We start from the raw sequence: 23,285 nt of genomic DNA, 5'->3' as shown, positions 1-23,285 counted from the left end.
AGCAAAATCATCTACATACAAAAGCTCATTGTGATCTTCAAAGAAAGCTACTAGAGCTAATGAATGTATTTAGCACATTTTCAGAATACAGGGAAATTAATCAAAATAAATTCTATTTTCATATAATGGAAATTTACATTAATAAATCTATATCATCTACAATAGTATCAAAACATGTAATACTTGGAGTAACTTTAACCATACATGAGCAAGACCTATACTTGAAAAACTTATAAATATTGTTGAAAAAGGTTTTTTTAAAAAACCAACATAAATTGAGAGGTAAGATTCAATATTAACTTGCTAGTTCCTTACAAGTCGATCTTTAAAGTCCACAGAATCCTAATCAAAATCTCAGCAGACATTTTTATAGACATTAACAAGCTGATTCTAAATGTTTTCTGAAAATGCATAGGACCAAGAAGAGCCCAGACAACTTCTAAAACGAATAATGTAGAGAATTTACTTTACCTGACTTCAAGATTTAGTCTAAAGCTAAGGTAATCGCGGCAGTATGGTATTGGAATACAGATAAGCAAATAGATCTGAGGGCCAGGAAAGAGATACTAAAAATAGACTCATACATAAACAGTCAATTGATTTTCAACAGAGATTCAAAAGCATTTCAGTGGAGAAAAGATCATCTTTCTATAAAAAATACTGAGACAACTAGAGGGCCACAAGCAAGAAAAAAATGTGACCCATATCTGGCAGACGTATAAAAATTAACCTAAATGGATCACAGACATAAAGATAAACATCTAAAACCATAACGTGTCTAGAAACAAAAATAGGAGAAAATCCTTACCTTGTTTAGATAGGGTTTTCTTAGATACAACACCAGAAACACAATCCAAAGGGAAAAAAATGATAAACTTGACTCCATAGAACTTAACATATTCTTTGCAAGACAAACTGTTAGGGGAGTGAAAAAAATAACTCACGGACTGGCAGGAAACTTACGCCAATTACAGTTTTGATTAAAAAAACCTTCTATCAAGAATAAGAAAAACTTTTGCAATTCAATAACAAGAAAACAAACAAGCCAATTAATAAATAAGCAAAGTGGCTTCCTAGTCACTTTACCAAAGAAAATATTACATGCAAGTAAGCACATGAAAATACAATCAATACCATTAGTCACTGGGGAAATACAAATTAAAACCACAGGGAGAAATCACTGACATAGATTACAATATCCAAAATTAAGACTGACCATACCAAGAGTTGTCAAGAATATGAATTGACTAGAATTCTTGTCCACTGCTCTAGGAAATGTAAGATAACTCAATGCTTTGGAAAATAGTTTGGCAATATCTTAAAACCATACCCCAACCATATGACCCAGTCTCAGCTCCAGCCCTTATTAATTGTTTGATCTCAGACGAGTAAGCATATGTCAGCATATGTTAGCTATTAATATTGTGAATAATAAATATTGCCCTGCACTATTTTATAAGCTCACCCAGGCTGTATTATCCACATAACTTGGTACAGAAGCTTGTACATTCAGGAGGGAAAAGGGAAGAATGTCACTATTACTTAGAAAGCAGTGTGTGTGGAAAGGAGGACCAGATTACCGTAGGCTGAAACAAGTATTTCTTGTACTCTCTTCTTTTTTCTGCAAATGACAGCAATTATTGAGACCCTAGGATACAGCCATTCCACTCATTATTTATTTTATGCCCTCTGAAACCATGTTGTTAATCTGACAATATTTCTTCTTTTATAAAAAGCTCACCAATAGTAAAATACAGAAGGCAGAAAAAACTGTAAAAAAACCCATGTTCATAATGCACTGTCACCTAGTAAAAACTACACTCTTTTGTGTGTGTGTGTGTGTGTAACACTAGTGCCAAATGAATGTTCTAAATCTCACCATCTCATCTGAAGACTCAGCTGAAGTGAATTTTATGAAAACAGGGAAGAAGAAAGAGGAGAAGTGTGGGGAGGGGAAAGAAGTAAATTTAAAAAGTGTCCCATTAAGCTTGGTATCTGGGAATTGACCACACGCAAAGGGATATGTGATCCTTGAGGATCTGAAATGTTTTCTTGGTAAATCACTCTGGGAAAACACCCCTGAATTCCAAAAGGTAGAAAAGGCTGAAATAGGAGAATTTTCCACAGTCCCAGATCTACTTTTTAGGCTGCTGTAAAGGATGAGTCAAGCTCTCATGGGACCTGCAAAATGTGGTTTATGTCAAAGTCCTATTTTCTGGGGCTTGTCTCAAGTGACTAAAGGTTAGAGGCAGAGAAGACATAGATAAAACACGGCTTATGTGATACAAAGGGGTAGGTGGATCCAGGAAGGGAGGTTGGAGGAGATGGATGATAGGAAAGAATTGCAACAAATTCAAGAATATCCGGGGAATATTCTATCCCCTGGTTTACAACAAACCAGTTACTCAGCAAGGAGATAGGAGGCATGCTATAGCTCTCTTTTCACCAAAGGTGATGCCAAATGATAGATGTAGATAAAAGCAGGAGTACATAGTTCATTCGAGAATACTTTTAATTGATCACTACGTTTGATAGATTGAAAGGAGTAGGAAAATAAGGGCAGGTAGAGTGGACCAGGAGAAATGAAAGGGAGTTGGAAGCTTCAAGGGTTGTAGAATCAAAGCTAAAGGCACTATAAAGGACACATGGACAAAACCAAGAAGGGGTGGAATCAGGGGAGGGAGGTGGGGATGGCTAGGGTGAGGGGGGAGTGGGGGCGGTAAATGCAGACAACTGTACTTGAACAATAATAAAATAATTTTTAAAAACTTAAGATAAATATTAGGAAAAAGCAGCTTGCTTGGAAAGGTAGTGAGTTGGGTAAAGGAAATGAAGATGGTAACATATTTGAAATTGGAAACCAAGTTTCAGTTGAGACAAGAAGTAGGAAATGGTTTTTTCCCATGGGGCAGGAAATCCTAGCTTTAAACAAAACAGTCTCATAGCCCATAAAAGGAAGATGATATTTTGTGGTCTAAGGGAGAAGAAAACCATGCTACAGTTCAAGTATAAAGAAGAGGGAAAGTATAACTATAAAGTTAGTTTAAAAACAAAACAAAGTAGCTCCTGAGCTCTAAGGTATGTGGTCAGAACCAATCTCTGCAGAGCGTCTCAGTAGAAACAGTGAGTAATAACGTATAGTCAGATGAAGGGAGAACCTTGTTCTGCCAGGATAATGGGGGCACCTACCTTAAAATCTTTGGACCCCTGGGGCTCTCTCCCCATCTGCCTACACAAGCATCCTTCTGGACTTGAATCAAAAGTACTGGCTGACCAACTGGTTTCCCATAAAGGCTGATATTTTCTATGTTTTAATGAAAAGATTTTTTCTTAAGACTCATTATCATTCTCAAATCACTGATAACACGATAAGGTAAAGGACTAATAACTAAACACTGAAATACCAATATGGAAAAAGTGTTATTGGAGCTTTACTAACAAGTAGATCCTAAGAATTTCCTCTGCTAGGTAATACTCAAAAGGAAAGAAATAACTTGAATAAAGACATAGGAATCTTTCGTATAAAATAGGGCTTCAAGCCTAAGGCAATTATAAGGCACTGTGGTGTAAATAAATTGATGATGAAGACATAACTGAACATATTGAAATAAATAAGCCTTAACAAAAAGTCTTTTACTTCAGTAAACAAGTGAGAGGAAAGAAAGAAGCATATTAGATTTGCCAAATTAAATAGAACATTCAGAAAGTACTGCCGTGACGTGTTTTTACTCATTTCACGATGATGGACTAAATGCTACAGGTCTTTTATGAAATGTAAGAATCTTTAAAAGTTCACATTTGCTTCTGAATGTTTCCAAAAAGGGCTTTCCTCTATTAACGCTATTTAGAGAAAGAATGTGATTCTAGCATAAAGCTGCCGCGAAGGCACAGGTTGACGACGTCCATAAAGTCATCATTCACTTATATGTGGTCCCCTGGTTTTCAGCAGCTGATAATGCTGCAGGCTGCCACCTTCCTTCTGCGGCCACCAGCCTCCCATATCCTAACTATTATTTTGATATTTTTTCCAAATGAACCACTTCACTTCTGTCATTAACATACGGTTTTATTGAACTGGCGCTTGGCAGTCAGGGCCCAGCTGCTAGTTTCTTCTGCAGACTGGGGCTGTTTTTCGAGTTTTAATACTTCCTAATGAACTGTGATCGGGGTCTCAACTTCCACAAATTCTGTCCATATTTTTAAATGACTTTTTCAATTGCTAAATTATCCTTGGAATTTGAGAAAGTTATGACTAAAATATCAGCAGCAGAATCTCTCCCTTTCTTAGTCAGTCTTTGCACTGTTCTATGTCAATTAAAAAGAATGTACATACACACTAAGCTGATTAATTTATTTTAACATGGGACTCATTTTAGGGCTTTAGTAACTAGAGGGAAAGTGAGTTTGTGTGTGTGCATAAAAAATCTATAATATTGAAAAAATGTAACTAAAAATCACAATTTTATTTCAAACATTTGACATTTTATAATAGTTGTGAAGACACCCTAATAAAGCACCATATTTTGCTGTATAATGTGCACTCAGCTTTTTAGCCCAAAATTTCAGGAAAAAAATCTTTCATTTTAATTTTAATTCAATTATTTATTTATTTATATTTAGAAACAAAACTGATTATCATATTCCAGGGTATTAATTTGCATATGGATATTGTTATTGCTTTCTAGAGGTATAGCTTTAAAGCAAAAGCACAAATAAAAGAATTAAAAACATTTACATAGATACAGAATTAGTACTACCCATGTATAATGTATATCCTTATTTTTCCCTCAAAAATTTGGGCAAAAAAGTGTGCATTATACATGGCAAAATACAATATTTTTTTTCTCTTTACAATTAAGGGAGTGCTGAATTCTCCATTAAAAAAATCAAGAAATATTTATTTAGCACCTACTAAGTACCAGCGACTATGCTAGATGCTCACAGTACAAATGATAAATTCAGATAAATTCAGACCCTGTCCTTTAGGAGCTCCTTACGTAGGGAGGGGACACGCTAAGTGAACAGCCAGTTACCACAGGGTATTGTCAGTACCTTAATGAAGTTGGGAAAGGTTTCATGGGGACATGACTGTTACCTAAAATGAAATCTCAAGGATGAATGGAAGTATACAAAGCATGTGGGTCAGAGAAAAGAGGCAGGGAAGTATTTCTGGCACCAGGGACAGCAGAGACCTCAGGGGAAAGCAGCATCATTAAGGATACAGACCAGAATGGGGGGTGGGATGGGGGAGAAACGACGGGACAAACAGCAGTGAGCCACAGACCAGAAGGAAAGCAGCTCCTGTGTCAGGCAGGACTTCATGAGAATTCTCCACACAGCATTTGAAACAACACTCCTCTGACTGCAGGGAAAGGGTTGAAGGACCTAAGGCAGAAATTTCTGAAAATCAGTTGATTAATGTTGATGGCCTGAACTAAGGGTAACACAATAGAGACATAAAGAAACACTGATTCAAGAGACATTAGGAGATAAAAACCAACAAGACTTGGTGATTGATCTTTCAGCTGGCAAAGGAAATAAGGAGGAAACAGTTGGCACATTCTCAGAAAGGCAGGCAGAAATGAGCCTATCACACTTCAGTCAAAATTTTAAATATCTTCTTAGTATGCTATAAATTCTCTAAGACCCGTGATGAGGTCTCCCACCAGCTTAGGACATATCAACAATTACTCTCATCTTTGTATAATAAAAATCTCTCATCTTAACTGAGTCTTCTTTGTAGAACAATTTTGTCAGCAAAGCATACGGAGCCTGGCAAAGGCATCACACTCAGCCATTAGAGATTGTCAGCGTGGCATCCAGCCTATGTTTCCTGGCATCTCCCCTGAGAACCTGGGACTCCCCAATGCACTACAGGTAATGAAGTCCATAATGATGTTCAGGGCGGGTATGTTAAGATAATTCTGTGATAAAAAGAGATTATTGACTTCAACCATGACTAATAAACAAATGTCTTTTATATTTTTAATTTCTAAATGAACATTGCGGGAGCAACATGTGGTTCTTTCCTAATGTAAGTGTGCAAGGGTGCAGGACTAGGTTGTCCCAATGCGAGGGGAGGTCCGTAAACATTTCTTATTTCCCAGAAGCCAGACGGGTACATTTAAAAGTCAGAGGAAATTCCACCTGCGATGTTCCATTTTCCCTAACATAAGACTCATTTCTATTTTCCAAAAAAGAAAACTTTACCTTTCTTTATCGGTTTTCATTATTATTAATTTATCACCAGAGGTCATTATGAGAAAAGGCAGAGAGCTAAAAATAGAACTGGTGAGGAAAAAAACCAGTAATACTGAAATAGGATTCTGAGAAATGAAGCATTTGGGGTGGGGGAGAAAAACCCTCTTGCAATAAGCAGCCAAATGGATAGGCTGAAAGTCTAAAAAAAAAAAAAAATCACGTATCCTTTTCCTGTCTGGTTGTCTCCAGGTCCCTCCATCTGGGACAAGAGCCTGGGGACATAACTCTGCTCTGACCATATCCCTGTTAATGTCATTGGAGGCGCTCCCTTAGAAGATGCTTGTTGATACAGAGTCATTAATTGAGCAAACATTTATTAAGGGCCAGGAGTAGTTCTAGGCTATAGGAATGTGACAGAGATTAGTTTATGTCTTTGTCTAATACTCGTGACAAGAGAGAGCCATTTCGAATGTACTTTATTCGCTTATATTGGTAATGTTTATATCCCTTAAGAGTTCTAAAAATTATTCTAAGAAATAAGATTTTCAGTATTTACGTAGCTGAAGATACGGTAGCAAATACATCAAAAGGAGCATTGATATGGGCAGTGCCGATTAAGGTTAATGAGAATTCAGATCGGAAATTTCATTTCATATTGCTCATTGACTAAGCTGCACCTTTCTTCCCAGGTCTATTTGCCATGAACACTCTCATCTGAGAGTCTTTTTCTTTTTTTTCAAGCGACTGAATTGCAACAAGTTCGGGGAGACAGGTGGCTTCCTAATCCCAGCTCAACACGGATTTCAGAACAATGGATGTCACCAGCGCCAGCAGCTGCTGCTTCAGCGTTCTCCACTTTTATCTCAGTTTACACAGACCTGGGAGGAAACGTGTGGAGACTCAGAAAGCTCCCAGGATCTTTCTGCTGGGGACTTTTCAAAGTCAACCAAGACACCCAGCCTTTCTTTTTTCTTTTCTTTTTTAAAAACTGCTTTCTTTTATCATATGGCCATCGAAAGCATTGCTAAAAAGAAACCAACTTAATTGTCGAAGGAACAGGGTGTGTATTGGGGCAACGACCTCTTTGGGGTTACAAACCTGTAGGCGCGCACTCTTCAAAAGAGGCCAAGTAGGTAAATGCCACTTAATCTGGGCGGTGTTTCCTAAAAGGATTCCTGGGAATCAGACATGGCCGTGACTGTGGGCCTACCTGTGGCTCAGAATACATCCAGCCACCACCATAGTAACACAAGTAGCTTCTCTTTTGAAATCAGAACGTTGCAGGTCCAAGGCATAGAGTTATTGTGCGCATCTTTTCAAACATTCACTTTTTTTGTTAGCTGGACATTATTTAATAATACATTAGAAGCCCAATCACCATTCTTCAAATGCCAAGTCTCTTAAGTCAATCTCTCCCATTAGCTCCTTCTCATGCCTGTACTTCAAAGCCCTCATCGATGACATCCCAATAGTCACATAAATAAACCTTGTCAATAAAGCTATGCACTGTGTACATTATTGACAGAAAAAGAAACCATTTTGCTATATCCTACTTTTCCTTTGTGTTTCTATATCTTTTTTTTGAATTTAGTGATAAGTCTTTTGAAGTCTAGAAACTACCTTCATTACTCAAATCCAAGCTCTACATGCACCAAAAAATATTTCCAAGTGGACCAAGCCTTAGAGAGATCTCTCTTTCTAACTCAGAGGGCACAAAACTGTCTGGGCCACATCTCTGCTTCTGAGCTTATGATGTTTTGGATTAGCATTTTCTTTTTTATGTGTAGATTTTGTTTCTACAATTAAGTTGGCAGCTTCTGGAGGCTAGGTGCTATCTCTAGATTTTCTTTGCATCTCCTGCGCCTAGTACAGATTAACTACACAGGAGATAGCTCTTTTCCGGTAGCAAACATACAACTTTGATCTGCATCGCTCTAAAACTAAGTCGAGAGAAGGAAGTGAGGAGAGACAGAACAAGAAGTACAAAATGGAATGTGCCGTGGATTCCATTTGCTGCATTCTTTCCTTTTCCTCCCAGACCCTGCACAAGTCCTGTCTCTGTCAAAACTGGGAGAACTCATTTTCAGTGTTTTAGTATTATTTTTCGTATGCACTAGAATGAGAACTCCATGAGGGCAGGGGTTTTGTCCCTTTTGTTCATTGTAATATCCACAATGCCTAGAACAGTGCCGGACACACAGGTGAAAAAACACAAAAGACTGAAATAATTTTTGACTGAACCCCCAAAGAATCACTTAAGGCAATACTGTGCATTATCAGATGTATGAGCACATGGAAGTTTTAAAGATTATCTGGTCTAATTCCCTTATTTTACAAATGCAAAACCTAAGGCAATAGAGGAGAGAGAATCTGGATCCCCTAACTCTTAGCTCGGTTCACCGATTTAGTTTCCCCCTTTTTAGAAAACATTAACGGTGAAAGAGACAGGTTTGTTGCACGTTGTCTTCCGGTGGCAACTCGAATTCACAGTGAAGACCTATGGCAGCAGACCTCTGCCAGCACAGGCCGAGCCATGTGTGCTGGGCACTAGGACAGAGAGAAGAACGGAAGCAAGGAGGTTATTTTGCAGAGTTCAAACTTCTCATTAAGGAATCTGCATCAGCGATGTGTTGTTGTTCTCAATTAGTGACATTTTGCTTTATGATTTTTCTCTTTGACAGTAGCACAGAGGAGAAGATTGGTGTCGAGTAGCTGGTTTCACTTGTAAACAGACAGGCTGCTCTCCCTGCAAGTGAGGATGGTACGGCTCTGGGCTGCTTGCTCAAAACAGAGAGGTAATAGAGCTACACAGGCACCAGAATGGTTTCCCTACAGTGAGAGGATCTGTCCAGAAACTACAGCAGTCCTTCCTTGTCCTCAGATACCTTCCAAGAGCCCCAGTGGATGCCTGGAACCATGGACAATACCAAATCTTACATATATTATGGTTTTTCATATAAGTACACACACACACACATACACATTTTCATTTAAAGGAAGCACATTGCAGCTTCTCTTGGGCAGATCTGAATTGCCAGCATCACTACTCTTGCCCTTTGGGCCATTATTAAGTAAAATAAGGGTGACGTGAGCACAAGCTCTGTGCCATTTCCATAGTTGATCTGCCAACCCAGATAGCTACTAAGTGACTAAGAGGCAGTCTACTCTGTGGACACGCTGGGCAGAGGCATGGATGGGATGATGCAAGATTTCACCACACCACTCAGGATGGCACACAACTTAAAACTTACAAATTGTTTATTTCTGGAATTTCCCATTTACCATTCTTGGACCATGGTGAACTGCAGACCAGGAACAATGGAAGCAAAACTGTAGATGAGGGGCTATTACTGTACGATTCTCTAGAATTGGAATCAATAAACTCCTCCTTAAAATGCAGGGGAGTAGAAAGTGTAGGAGTTACCCGCCCTTTATAAAACGGTTCCTGAGATAAAGGGCCTTTTAAATTTCCTTACATCACTTGGGTAACTTTCAAATCCCATTCAGATTAAAAGTGGCACCAAATAATCTGTTTCCTAAAAAGCATAAGTTAAAACTGACTTAGAAGAAAGATGATGTTCTTGGATTCTGATACTGAATGTTCCTCTAGCAATGAAAGTTGTCATTTCGTTCCCCTGCCCCCCACCCCAAAAACATGTTTATATTTGAATCTTTGGTTTGGGAAAAGGAGAATCAAAAGGCAATAATGTATCTGCTGTAATCTCCACTCCCCAAGTTACCATAGAGATTTCAGGTACTGGTGTTAATCAGTACCTAGAGCTTAGCCAAAGGAGCATCCGAAATGCCAAAGCTACAGACCAGACTCCGGACTGTGCATTAGCCCCACTAGGGGACAGATACCTGGGAGGCCTCTCCCAACTGTGAGCTGGGTAGTCCCTGTTACCTCTGAGCTAAAGAGCCCCTTCTAGCCTTTACTATTGCCCTCAGTGCATCCATTATACTTCGTATTTTTCATTGGTATTGCTCTTTTACACTTGTATACCCCTTATAGTTTACAATGCATCTCATGCTGTGGGCTCAAACAGAGCAGGAATCATTACCCCAGTTCTCCAGATGAAGACAGGGAGACTGTGCCTACACATCACAGCCCCACATCACCTGGTGGGTAAACAGCTGACTTCTAATCTAGAAATCTTTCTGCTGCCCCTCACTGTCCCCAAGTACTGTGGTTGATTCTGCAGACTGATTCTGTGTGATGGACCAATCCATTACCAGATGGTGTCGGAAGACCACGTAGGGCGGCTTAGGAAAAAGGCAGAGTCCAAGTCCTGACTTTGCAATTTACACTCTGTCACCTAAGATAAAACCCCTCAACTTCCGCTTTCTCAGTTGTGAGAAGAGAGGTTTGCACTATCCCAGTAGTTTCCTAACCTGCTTATGTCTCAGAATCACCTCAAGGGACTTCTGTAACATATAGGTTCCTGGGTTCCACTGCAGCCCACTGAGTCTGTGGCTGGGACCTAGGAATCTATGTGCTTAAATGTTTTCAAAGGCCTCTGATGAAGCCAGTTGGGCAACTGAGAGTCACCAGGATGTCCTGGGCTCTAACACTGTGTTATTGTGGGCTTAGCACCCATTAGGTACTAGTATAAAAAGGCTGCAAGTTTCAGACCAGGGAGCAATTCATTGGCCTGTGAAGAGGAGGCAGTTAGGAAGAAACATTTTAGCTAAACTTAAAAAGTAGAGTTGTGTCACCTATACAAGGGGGGAAAGGAGAGATACCTCGTGGCAAATCATGGGGAAAATTCAGGAGCACAGTTTGATTAAACCATGTGCCCTTTCCAAGGGCATGTCTGGAGTATGAATGGAAAGGACACTGATATGTAAAATTAACATTCACTATGAGTTGGGGTCAAATCAGAGGGTCCTTTTGTGTACCTTTTACCGGGCAGCTATCTTCTACACCATGGCCTGAAGCAGTCACCCCAGTATAACAATCAACACATACAGTGAATACAAAAACTCACTACCACGAACCAAAAAACGAAAACAAATCACACTTGACTCAGCCTGTGGACAAAGAAGCTAGAAACCGCATCTGCAGCAGGTTTCCTTTCAATAAGATATTTTTGTTTTAGAACATTAAACATAATCTTTAGGGCAAGGTGATTTTCCTTGGCAGAACTCTAGAAGAAGGAAAAAACAAAAAGCTGGCAGTCACATCTCTCTGACTCTGATTTATGGCTCCAGAAATAATATTCTGAATTCTGAGTCTTAAAGCATGTACCTCCTTCTTCCCTGTAGTGGCTCAGAGGCAAAAATTATAAATTTCATCTCCATTTAGATATTTTCAGTGCTAAATCTCAGTGTGCTAAGTTCACGGGTGGGAGTAAGGAAAGGGGAGGAGGAATTTTTGAGTGATATTGTCCCAGGTATGGTAGGTAGCCCTCTGCTGGCTATCCTCAGTGACTAGTCCAGAAAAAAAAAAAAAATGTTTACCTATTCCTTGTCCCTCCTCCATCCTTTTTCTATTAAACACGTAAGCTCTCTTATTCCATCAATGTGAGCTTCACGTGCACAGGGTGTGTTTGTCATATGATCATTTATTGCTGAATATCCGGTGTTTAGGATAGTATGTGGAACAGAGTCAAAAAGTATTTGTTGAATGAATCAATTTAGGTCACAACTTGGAGTACTTTTCCTCACTATTGTAAGGAAAGCTCTGTTTACAGATCTAGGTTTTAGGTCAGACGGTGAACATTCTGCAACCTAGATCTATTCCTTGGTAATTTGGTGTATAAAACTTAGGTGGTAAATATGAATATTAGTACAAGGAAGTCAATTAAAATCTTGAGACGCATTCACTCAAGTGTATTTGCAAATAATCGTATCTCTAAGCAGACAGGCTCTCTGAAGGGTGGGACCCCTGAGAATCGTGGAGAGTACGGGTCAATGACTCTCTGTGGCCAGATACCCCAGTTGCGGAGTCCCCACATATTCAGCCTCACATCTTTCTTCAGACAAAGTGCCAGCTCCACTGCTACTAAGGGCGTTATCTTCTGAACCCATTTTCAAACAAACACAATGGTATTTTGGCTTTACATAGATTGCCTAATTTATACAGTTATGAAAAGGGCATTGTAAACTGTTATATAAATGCTAATTGTTATAATTATCTACCCCTCAGAAGACCTATCTTTCTCTTCTATTTGCTTTTCTGACGGAAGTGGATTCTGCCACCTACTGACTCTATCACCTTGGCAAGTTACTTGTCCTATCTGAACTTCAACTTTCATGTATAAAGCGGAAATGATAGTAATACCCACTTCATGGGGCTGCTGCGAGGATTAAATAAGATAATTCATGTAAAGCCTCTAGAGTGGTGTCTTTTGAATTACAATAACATAATTAATTTACTGTTATTATCATTGCTATCATTCCATCCATACCATTCATAATCTCAAAGTAATAATAGTTTGAATTCTCTAGGGTATTTTTCACTTTTAGGCAACTTCTTACTTTTAAATGTCTGTATTTTATAAAATATGCTCAAGGGCTTTGTATCTATTTGTTTTGGGTTTTAAATGACTATTACTATACTAAATTTTCATGAAAAAGTGCATTTCAATAAGGAGTTGCTTTTTATTCCTATTTTGTATAACAACTAAGTCATAATTTGAAGGTCAAATGTATAACATTTTCTTGATTATTTTTGACTATTTATGGATATCTACAAGCATCACTGATTTGTAATTATAAGTGAGTCATGTCCATCTTTATTGTCTTATTATTGGTAACTCAGAAATTATTATTTAGGAGACAAATGCCATTTTGAAGGCAATTTGGTTCCCAAGTGTTTGTTACCAGTCTCCTAGATACAGCTAATATCCAACAAAGAACACAAGAATTATTCAAAGAGACAGCATGAGTTATTCATTTTTATCAAATATTTATTGAGGCTTGTCCTGTGCTAGGCCCTGTCTCCATGGTAAGGATGTCCCAGTGAATAAGATGCCCAGCTGACCTCAAGGGGATCATATCCCAGACAATAAACCAACACACAAACCAACCAACACAGTCAGATGGTGACAGGCATTGTAAAGACTGGATGTGACAGTGGCTGTGGGGCTCCCTTAGGTTAGGGGCTTGGCTAAGGTCTTTCTAAGTAGAAGAAATTCTCATAAAATTTTAAGAAAAGACCAGTCTTTCAAAACCAGGGAAGAGCGTTTCAGGTAGAAAAAATGGTTAATGTAGAGGCTCTGCACTGGAAATGAACTACAGTTAGAAGACCATTGTGCAGCCCAGGCAGGATGTGATTGGAGTTTTAGCTTGGGTGGCAGAAGTGGATATGGATAAAAATGAACAGACTCGGGATGTTTTAGAGACAGGGGTGACATGGCATCCTGGTTGGCTTAATATGGGGATGAGGAGATAAAATAAAGTGACTCTCAGATTTTTGGCTGGAGGTTCTTGGTTGGATGGTGGTGCCACTTTAACTAAGGTATAGGAGACTGAGAGGTGACCAAGATTGAAGGAGAGAAATCAGGACTCTGTTAATGTAAAGTTTGAGAGATCTCTCTCGGACATTTATGTGAATAAGTTAACTTGGCAGTTAGGTAGTCAAGTCTTGAAGTTCAGGGGAGAGGCTGAAGTTGAAAATCATAGATAAGTGGATCATGTAGATCACCAAGGAATGGGAGGGGTCACCTGGAGAGAGCGTGTAGAAAAACATTTCTGGAAACACTCCACTCTTATTGGTCAAGCAGAGAAGGAAGATCCAACAAAGAACTCCTCAAGCAGGATCAAGGAAGAGGTGAAAAGGGGAAAATCAAAAAGAATAAATGGTAAGAGGAAAAAGAGATATGGTATTCGATTCCAAAATAAGGAAGTGTTTCAAGCCGAAGAGAATGGTCAACTGTGTTGAATGCTGCTCAGAGACACAACCCAACAAGAACAGACACGTGACTGATTAAATTTGGCAGTGTGAAAACAGAAGTAAAAGGCAAGGAAGGAAGCCTTCCAAGAACGGATTGGGGTGAGTAAGTGGAAATGGTGACAAACAGCTTTTTCAAGAAAGTTTGACTGTGAAAGGGAGCAGAGCAATTGAGAGTAGCAGTGCATCAAGGGAGTATGCTAGAGTCTGAACATTTGTGTCCTCCTAAAATTCATTCATTAGAACCTAATAGCCAATAAATCAACAAACAACAAGTGCTGGTGAGGATATGGAGAAAAGGGACCCCTAGTGAACTGTTGGTGGGAATGAAGATTGGTGTAGCCACTGTAGAAAGTAGTATAGAAATACCTCGAAAAATTAAAAAAGGGACTGCCTTATGATCCAGCAATCCCACTTCTGGGAATTTATCTGAAGAAATCTGAAACACTAATCTGAAAGAATATGTGCACCCCTGTGTCCATTACAGCATTATTTACAATCACCAAGATGTGGAAGCAGCCCAAGTGTCCATCAGTAGATAGTAGATAAAACAGCTGTGGTACATGTACACGATGGAATACTACTTGGTCATAAAAAAGAAGAAAGGTTTACCCTTTGTAACAGTATGGATGGACCTGGAGAATATTATGCTAAATTAAATAAGCCAATCAAAGAAAGACAGGTATTATATGATTTCACTCATATGTGGAATCTACTGAACAAACTTAACTAACAAGCAAAATTGAGACAGAATTATAGACAGAGCAGAATGACAACTCTGGGGAGCGGAGGGTAGTGAGGGAAGGGATTGAGCAAAAGAGAAAAAGAACTTATGGACATGGACAACAGTGTGGTGATTGCTGGAGTAGTGAGGGAAGGGATTGAGCAAAAGAGAAAAAGAACTTATGGACATGGACAACAGTGTGGTGATTGCTGGGGAAGGCGGGTAGGTGGAGGTAGAAGAGGGTATACAGGGGATAAATGGTAATGGAAGATATATAATACAAAATTTAAAACCATTAAAAAAGAAAGCCCTAATAGCCAAGGTGATGTTATGAGGAGGTGATTAGGTCATGAGGGTGGAGCTCTTCTGAATGAGATTAGGGCCCTTACACAAGAGGCCAGCTCCCTTGGCCCTTCCTCAGTGAGACATGCCACCTATGAGAGAGCAGGCTCTTACCAGATGCCACATCTGCTGGCATTCTGATCTGGGACTTCCCTGCTTCCAAAATCATGAGAAGTAAATTTATGTGGTTTATAAGCCACATAGTCTTTGGCTTTTATTCTAGCAACCCGAATGAATGAAGAGGGGCTTTTCTTTTGTTTGCTTTGTGTTTTTGAATACTGAGACATTGGAACAAATTTACACAATCCTGGGCAAACCACTTTAGCACGCATAGCCTGAAGTTCCCTCCTGTGAAAGGGTGGATTGCTATATGACAGTTATACAGGCTACGTTAATCCCACGGGGAAACGTTAACTCGGTACGTGCAGAAGCATCCGACACAACGGATGACATCCACTTGGAGCTCACTAAACACTGAGTCAAACTTTGTTAAATCAATCATGTGCAAACACTCCTCTTAGAAGAGTTTTCAAATTGTCTTTTTGGCATGCCTCTTTTTAATTTTGATAAAATAGCCCTTTCAAAACATCAGTGTGTCACTAGTTTATCACTTATGCTCAGTAAATAGTTTTATTCTTTTACTATTGGGCTAGGAGGGTGGATCCAATTCATGACTGTAATACAGTTTTATCCAGGGAATGAACCATCAAGGGCTAAAGCCTAACAGAAAAGTGAGTCCTCACTCTTCGCACGTCTGCATGCCTCTGAGCGGTAACTTCCGTCAGAGTCAAGTGGTTTTACGGCATTCCTACTCTTCTACGGATCAGTGTTATCTCCCAGTCTCTTTTGCTTTACGTTAAAAAAAAAAATCAAGAACGTTAAGAATGTTTGGAAATTTTATTGATCTTTCATTGATCTTTTTTTTTTGACTCCGTGGATGGCAAACAGCTACACGCTAAATTGTAAAGGAGTAATGATATGGTCTGAACTACTGAAACTCCTCAGAATCTATGTTTAAATAGTCCCTCAAGAATCAGGGCAACCAAGAACAATCTGCTACATGCTATGAAAACACTCACAGGTGGTATGAAATAGAGCTCTGCTTCGTTCCTCCTTCATCGGAGCTGTTATCCTAACACTCTGTTGTTGCTTTTAGCTAAAATGAAATGCCTGCCACAGTGCCTGGCACATAGTAGGCACTCTGGGGACACGTGACAGGTGCTCCTGCCACAGTGAACAGAGGCTGTTTTCTTCTCAGAACCAGCCTCACGGACTCACAGGTCTTTGTTTCCTGCTCTATCGCTGTCTTTAAATTCTTAGTAATCTGTAAACAAGGGTCCTGGCCTTTTCACTCTGCACTGGGCCCCACAACTTATGTAGCTGGCCCTGTTCATTCTTTTCTCCTTTCTCTCTCCCAGTCATCAACCTCCTAAATATCTCTCAAATCAGCTCCATTCTCTCTGTTTCCACTGTCACTGCTTTAATTCAAGCCACAAGGGCCCCTTGTATGGATTGGTTATGAGGGACTTCGACCTAGACCCCTACCTCCAGTTTTGTTTTTGTCCAATTCAATTTCCAGAACATATTCAGAATGCTTCTTTTGAAATATGAGTCAGATTCAATCACTTGAATAGTTAACAAATTAATTGGCTCAGCAAATATTGAGAGTTTGTTCTAGGGGCCATGCCAGGCAGCGGGAATGCAATGGTGATCAAAACCAGATGCGATGAGAGGTAACTTCAAGAGGGGATTTATACTGATTTCTCTCAGAAAGACTGGCTTGATATTAGTCGTAAATACCTGGGTTGAGGCGCTAGGTGACACTGAGGAGGAGGGAAGAAGGGAAATGAACATTTTAAACTATTTGACCTTGAATGGAAAAATGGGAAGCCAAATTCTTCTGTGGCATTTCTATATCACAGTGGGTAACTGCAAATTCCGTCTTTGAAAAAGTTCCACGTTAAAACCATTTTGCTCTCTGACTGTATATCTAGTTAATAACTCACTTTAGGGCTGCTGCAAATCCAGTCTGGACATCTTTTAGGTGCCCCAAGGCCTCATGGGACACATCCCTGAAGAGACGAAATCGTGTTATGTGATGTAAAATTACTGTACTGCTTAGTTCTAATTGTCACCCAGTCTTCAAAACATTTAGATCCATTTCTCACCCCAGAACAGAGGATGTCAGCCTTGGTTGTAAAGTAGAACCTAAAAGTATTTGTTATTCAGCCCTTACCAGAGGGTTGGGTAAGTTGGGGGAAGAAAGGGACACCTGAAGAAGACTGTCAAAGTTGCAAAGCGTTCTCCCGCTTCTTGAAGCTCTATCCTCGGATGAAGTTGGACCACAGAATGTTGAACACAGTGTATACAGTGGGCTAATTCTTACAGAATTGCTTTAACTCGGTTTCACTGTAATGCTATGCCATTGGCTTTTATTCAAGATATATACTAGAAACCACCGCATGAAGTTCACTGCTGCATTTACTGTAAAAGTGTGGTTGAGGGCATTGTCCATTACATCACTCGGTGTGTGCTATTAAGTCCCACATGAGAACATTCTTTCAAACTTAATTTTAGAAAATAAAATGGGCTCCTTGTTAAATTGATATTTTGATTCTTTTCCAATAATGAAAGAGGTATTAATTAGGTTTTTATTCTGTTTTAAGCGTCCGAGCTCTACTCGGACTTACTAATCGAAGCAGGAAATTTACTTGCTCTCATTGCTGGGAAAGATTCTTGGGTTATGGATACAATCTAAGAGCTATAGCAACCGGGCTTCAGGGCTCAAGGACAGGAGCCAGGACTCAGCACACAGGACTTGCTCTCTCTCCTTTGGCCTGTTTCCTCTGCTTAGTTAGTTTTCTTTCATTTCCCTGGAGACAAGCCTGTTCCTCAGGGCAGGTAAGATGGCCAGTAGCTGCTCCTGATTTATATTTTTCCAGCTTAGCACTTTCAGCAGAAAATAAACTCCCCTGAAGTCTGTGTATCAACCCCTGGGAGGATTCTCACTGATGCTGACTCTTGATGGACAGATACCTACCTCTGGATAATCAGCATCAAGGATGCAGGGTACGGTGCAGAAGGGTAGGTGCAGGGGCATGCTGACTGAGAGCCCCAGGAGAATAGCCCCCAAAGGAAAGAGAGCACTGTTGTCTGAGGAAGAGCACGAGAACACACGTGGGGCAGACGAAAGACAACAGCCAGAGCCACGTGCGAAAAGAGCTACAGCAGTTAGTTTGTTTTCTTTTTTGCTCTGAGTACTAGGAAGCTCATAGGCAAAGGCAAAACCCACACTGACAATTATGTTTATATTTCAGAATAATAAGTTTTATCTCTAATTTGGGTTTTCTATTTTATGTTATAGCTTTGTTGCTCAAGCCATTCTTATAAGCTTTCAAATGTCGTTTTTGAAATGAAATAAAAGATAAATAATTTCAACAAACCATTGAGATGATCTCACAAAATAACTCCTAGAGTTAGTTTGCTAAATCTTAAGATGCAAATTTGAAAGTAGAAATATTTTATTCTTGAAAATACAACTACAAATGGAGTTCACAGGAGAGTAGCATGTCTGTGAAACAGTGAAGGGACAATGAGTAGAGTCTTGTCCTTCAGGACTGACCGACGGCTGCTGCACGCCTCACCAGCCCGCGAAGGTCTTGTCCTGGTGGCGGGGACTTCCTTACAATGGAAGGAGAAGCTGTTCCTTGATGCAGTGTGAGGCACAGCTCTTGACAATGAGAGACCAAAATGTGAGAAGAAAATGAACTGTAAGGGCTACGAGGAAGATTTTTTTTTTTTTAATGAACTCTAGTTGGAAAACTAGAGAGAAGAGTTTTAGAAGAATTTCCAGAAATCCAGAGGCAGATGATCCATTCACAGAACCCTGCCACTGAAGGTCAACATACCTTCCCAGGAGGGTCCCATCGCTCCTGGCCCAACCCCACTGTTTCCCCTTCTGAACCCCTTCTCTCCTTACCATAGCTGCACCAGTCTTGGATCCCGGAGAACTTTCTTGATAACAACAAAGTAAAAAATCTAAGGCTATTATCCAGTAGTCAACAACTCAAGTCTTTCCAGAACAGGACTTGGCATACCGTCATTGAAAAAACGATGCAGTCCCGGAGACGACTGTCCCACCGCCCTTTCTCCTAACTCCAAGCTCAAATTCCAACTCCCCCCCACACCAAGGGTCCCACGCCCCGTCTCACTGGAGCACTGGGGACACTCATTCCTCCCAGGAGATGCCCTGCTTCTGCTTTCCCTACATTACAGAGATCCACCCCGGTGGCCTCCTCACTTTGCCTTACAGCCTGTGTGTGATAAAACACTAATACTTCAGCCACATGAAATACATCATTTCTATCCCCCCAGAACTATATCCATTCTCTCTGGAAGGTTATTAGAGAAACTAGAGAAAAAGTACTACATGTAAAGAAGGCCTTCTAGGTGGGATGCTGTGAGGCAGAAGAACGAAATCACTCATTTTATTTGGCTTCATTTTGTTTTCCAAAATACTTCACATTCATTTGTTTTTCTTCAAACAACACGGGAACCTAAATATCACAGACAGGTACTAGAGGAGGAGAATGGCATTTCTGAAACTCTTGGGTTAATCTAAAAATAATTTCTCCTCTCTACCTCCTGAAGGAGTCGTTTTGATTCCCTATTCATTATGTGATGTGGTTAATGTAGAGGAACATTGTGTTGTGGGAAGAAGCAGTTGAAAGCAAGCAAAGCAGGGTTTTTGAGAGCAACAGCTCAGGTCATGCTCTCACATCTTTTTATGACGTTGTTTGCTATTGGCCCCTGGGAAGTGACAACTTCTACTATGGACTTGGGGAAAATGAGTATTTCTTACTGTTTCCAGTGGAATGAGCCTGTTCTATTTCACATACGGTTTATATTCAACTTGTCATCCATAGCATGAGACATTCAGACTGGTTGATCTCTACACTGTTAAGTTCCAGAATTCCTTTTAGCCTTTTGCTTGACTTCACTTAAAATAAAAATATTTGTATGCCTGTTACAGCAACAATACCAGTACTTTAAAGTGAAGGAAAAATGTTACCATTATCTCATAAGATCAATGTTTTTTCCTCAAAGGTTTTGTGTTCTTACCCACATGCAGTTGTAGTAATTACATATTTGAAGTCATAGAATTGATTTAGTTATGCATTATTTATGTTGTAAGCATTTTCCAAGTTTTCCTATCTCAAATACTTTAATTTTCAGTGTTGCATAGCATCCCATTTAATTTGTGTACATTGAATTATTATTATCTCAGTGTCAGACATTTGGCCCTCATTTTTCTCCATGAAGAAAAATGGTAATAAACACCTTGGGCATACAACTTTTAAGAAATATATTTTTGAGGTATTTTTTTTAGATACATTTCTAAGAGCCAGATCACTGGATAAATGGATGTGCACGTTTTATGGCACTTACGTCATATTTTCAAATTACTCTTCAAATTGGATGAACAAATGTACCCAGTCAAAAACAACAGATGAAAATTCCAGTTTTACCACGTCTTTGCCATATGGGTGTATTTTAATGTTTTGTACTTTTGCAGGATGTGTGGCCCTTAAAAAGTCAGCTGTGAAGCAAAGATGACTACTTTTTGTTGTTTTGTTTTTCTTTGCCCTCTCCCCCCTCCTCCGCCCTTCTCCCCACTTCCCTAGAATCAAGTGATAGTTCTCACACTAACATCTGTGCTACCCTGAGTGTACCCTGAGGGCTTGTCATGGCTTGTCACCTACTCGCAGAGATTAATTTCTCCTTCAGATGTTGGTCCTTCAGCTTCCTTTTTGCAAAAAAGCCTCAGGATGTGGTGGTCTGCTACCCCTGAAAGTGATACAGCCCAGAGACCTGCTGCCACTTGCTTCCCTTTCCCTCTACACTTGTGCTTCCAGGGGATGGGTTTTTCTTTGCTTATGGTTCCTGCTGACACCTGACCTTTCCCAGTAAAAACAATGTAAATGACACCAGGATTTGAGTGACTGAAACTTCACTTCTGGTGGCAGATAATCCACATTGCCTGAGGCAGTGTCCTTCTTGCCATTCCGATAGGAAGTGAAAGTAGAAAGGGGAGCCTCCTCCCCAAATTCAAACATAGATGATGATGGTGGAGAATAATGAGCCACCTTTCACCTACATTCAATCTTTCAAAACTTTTTAGACCGTTACTTTCCCCCCCCCTCTTCATCATCCTGCTCCTCTCCCAGCTCCTCACACAGATTTGTATAGGAATTTGGTGAAGGTTATACATACCCAATAGCACAGCTGTGTTTGGGCACCAAAGGTTGAGCCAACACGTAGTCATTTCCTTTCTGTTTTGTTTTCTAAACTATTTACGTAAAATTCTGAAATTGAGATTCTGACTGTTTAGTTTCCATCAGTGAGTCAGATGAGGAAGAGCAGACAATGTGTTAACAGTTGGGAGGCAGCAGAGCCTGGCTTGAAAGGTGCAGCCCAGGAGCATCCTAATTTTTGGCGGACAATATCTCAACCTTGTTGGTGTGCTGTGTTCAGCTGCAAGTAACACGGACTTAAAACAGGGGCTGAAACAAATCATAGTTTTGATTTTTCTAACAGAATGAGAAGTCTGGAGGCAGTCTGCGGGTGGTATGGCAGCTCCCCAGTGAACCCTGAGACCTAGTCCTGTGAATATTCTGTTACTAATCTTAACTTGAGGCTTTATCTTTAAAGTTGCCTCATGGGCGCAGCCTGGTCAGGGATCCTGGTCCAGGTGACAGAAAGGAGAATGGGAGGAAGTGGAGGATCAAGTTCCATGGCCACATACTCAATCTCCCTTCTTCAGGAATCCCAGAAGCTCCTTCCAACTCCCACTTATATCTCTTTGGCTGGAAGCCAGCCACTTGACCATCCTGTCTGCAGAAGACCTTGAGAAATGTTGTGTGTTTAATCTGGTACAATGCTGCCTGATAAAATTGAGTTTTGGTTAGCAAGAAATCTGGGGAGAATAGGTAGTGGGTAAACAAATACCAGTCTTTATCAAAATTGGTAGTATAATGTGTTGAGTCCTTCTTTTGAAAAATGATCCCACTAGAGTAAGAATTCAATGTCAAGACTCAATCCAAATATCACCCAATCCCAGAATGCTGGCATTGGAAGGGACCCAGGAGGCTCCCTGGGGCTTCACTACCTGATGTTTAGCGACCTTGAGAGAACAAGTCCCATGCAAGGAACCTCACTACTCCACAAAGCCTCCCATTTCCTTGTTGGGCAGTGTTTAGTATTTACAGTCATAACAGTAATGAGAGTAATGCAATGATATGCTGAAAATATTTGCTTCTGTTGAACAAAAATATACATAGCGCATGTAACACAAGTCCCAGTTCTTCCCTCTGCAAGCCTTTTGTTGCACAGCCATTCATATTGTTGAAGACAAGCACCATGCTTTCAGCTCCCCAAAATATCATTTGCTCACATAATACTCCATCTGCTACCAATGTTGCTCAGATACATTATCTGCCACGTAATTCTTTTCCATTCTCAAATGTGCACCATTACGCAAAAAAAAAAAAAAAAAAAATGTGTTTAAACTTATATGAAATTAGAAAAAGTTTCCTCTGAACTTGTTTTAAAAATACATTACTTAATCTTTGGTTTCCTCTCTTATTCAGTCTGTGATTTTCAAACTCACTGAGGAAAAGTAAAAACAAGATCATACTAACACCAACAAAAACACTTAAAAATACTCCCATTAACCAGAGGAGGCCAACCCAGTCTTTCTTCCTCTGCCTCACTCATGTTCATTTTTCCCTGAATTAAAACTTTTCAGTCTCCTCCATGTTCATATCGTTTTGCCTCTCGCTTTCCATTCTAGGTGTCTATGTCTCTGAGTCTGTCATTTCAGGTCTGTTCAAGTGCAACTTCATAATCTTTAGCTCTTTTTCTAAGGTTTAAACCCTGAAAAACTTCTACATAGTTCCATCTTGATATGGTACAAATACAAGCTTTTTTATGCCAGAAAACCATTTCTGTGTGGAAATCTGAAATTAGAAAAAGAATTTTTCTTGGAGGGGGGTGGATTTTAACAGTGCCACAGTATCAATACTGGTTAAATAAAAAGTTATTTTGAAATTTGAAAATATGAAG

The sequence above is a fragment of the Desmodus rotundus genome, chromosome 13, assembly GCF_022682495.2.
Source record: "Desmodus rotundus isolate HL8 chromosome 13, HLdesRot8A.1, whole genome shotgun sequence".
Lineage (NCBI taxonomy): Eukaryota > Metazoa > Chordata > Mammalia > Chiroptera > Phyllostomidae > Desmodus > Desmodus rotundus.
Note: the sequence above shows the minus strand (reverse complement) of the source record.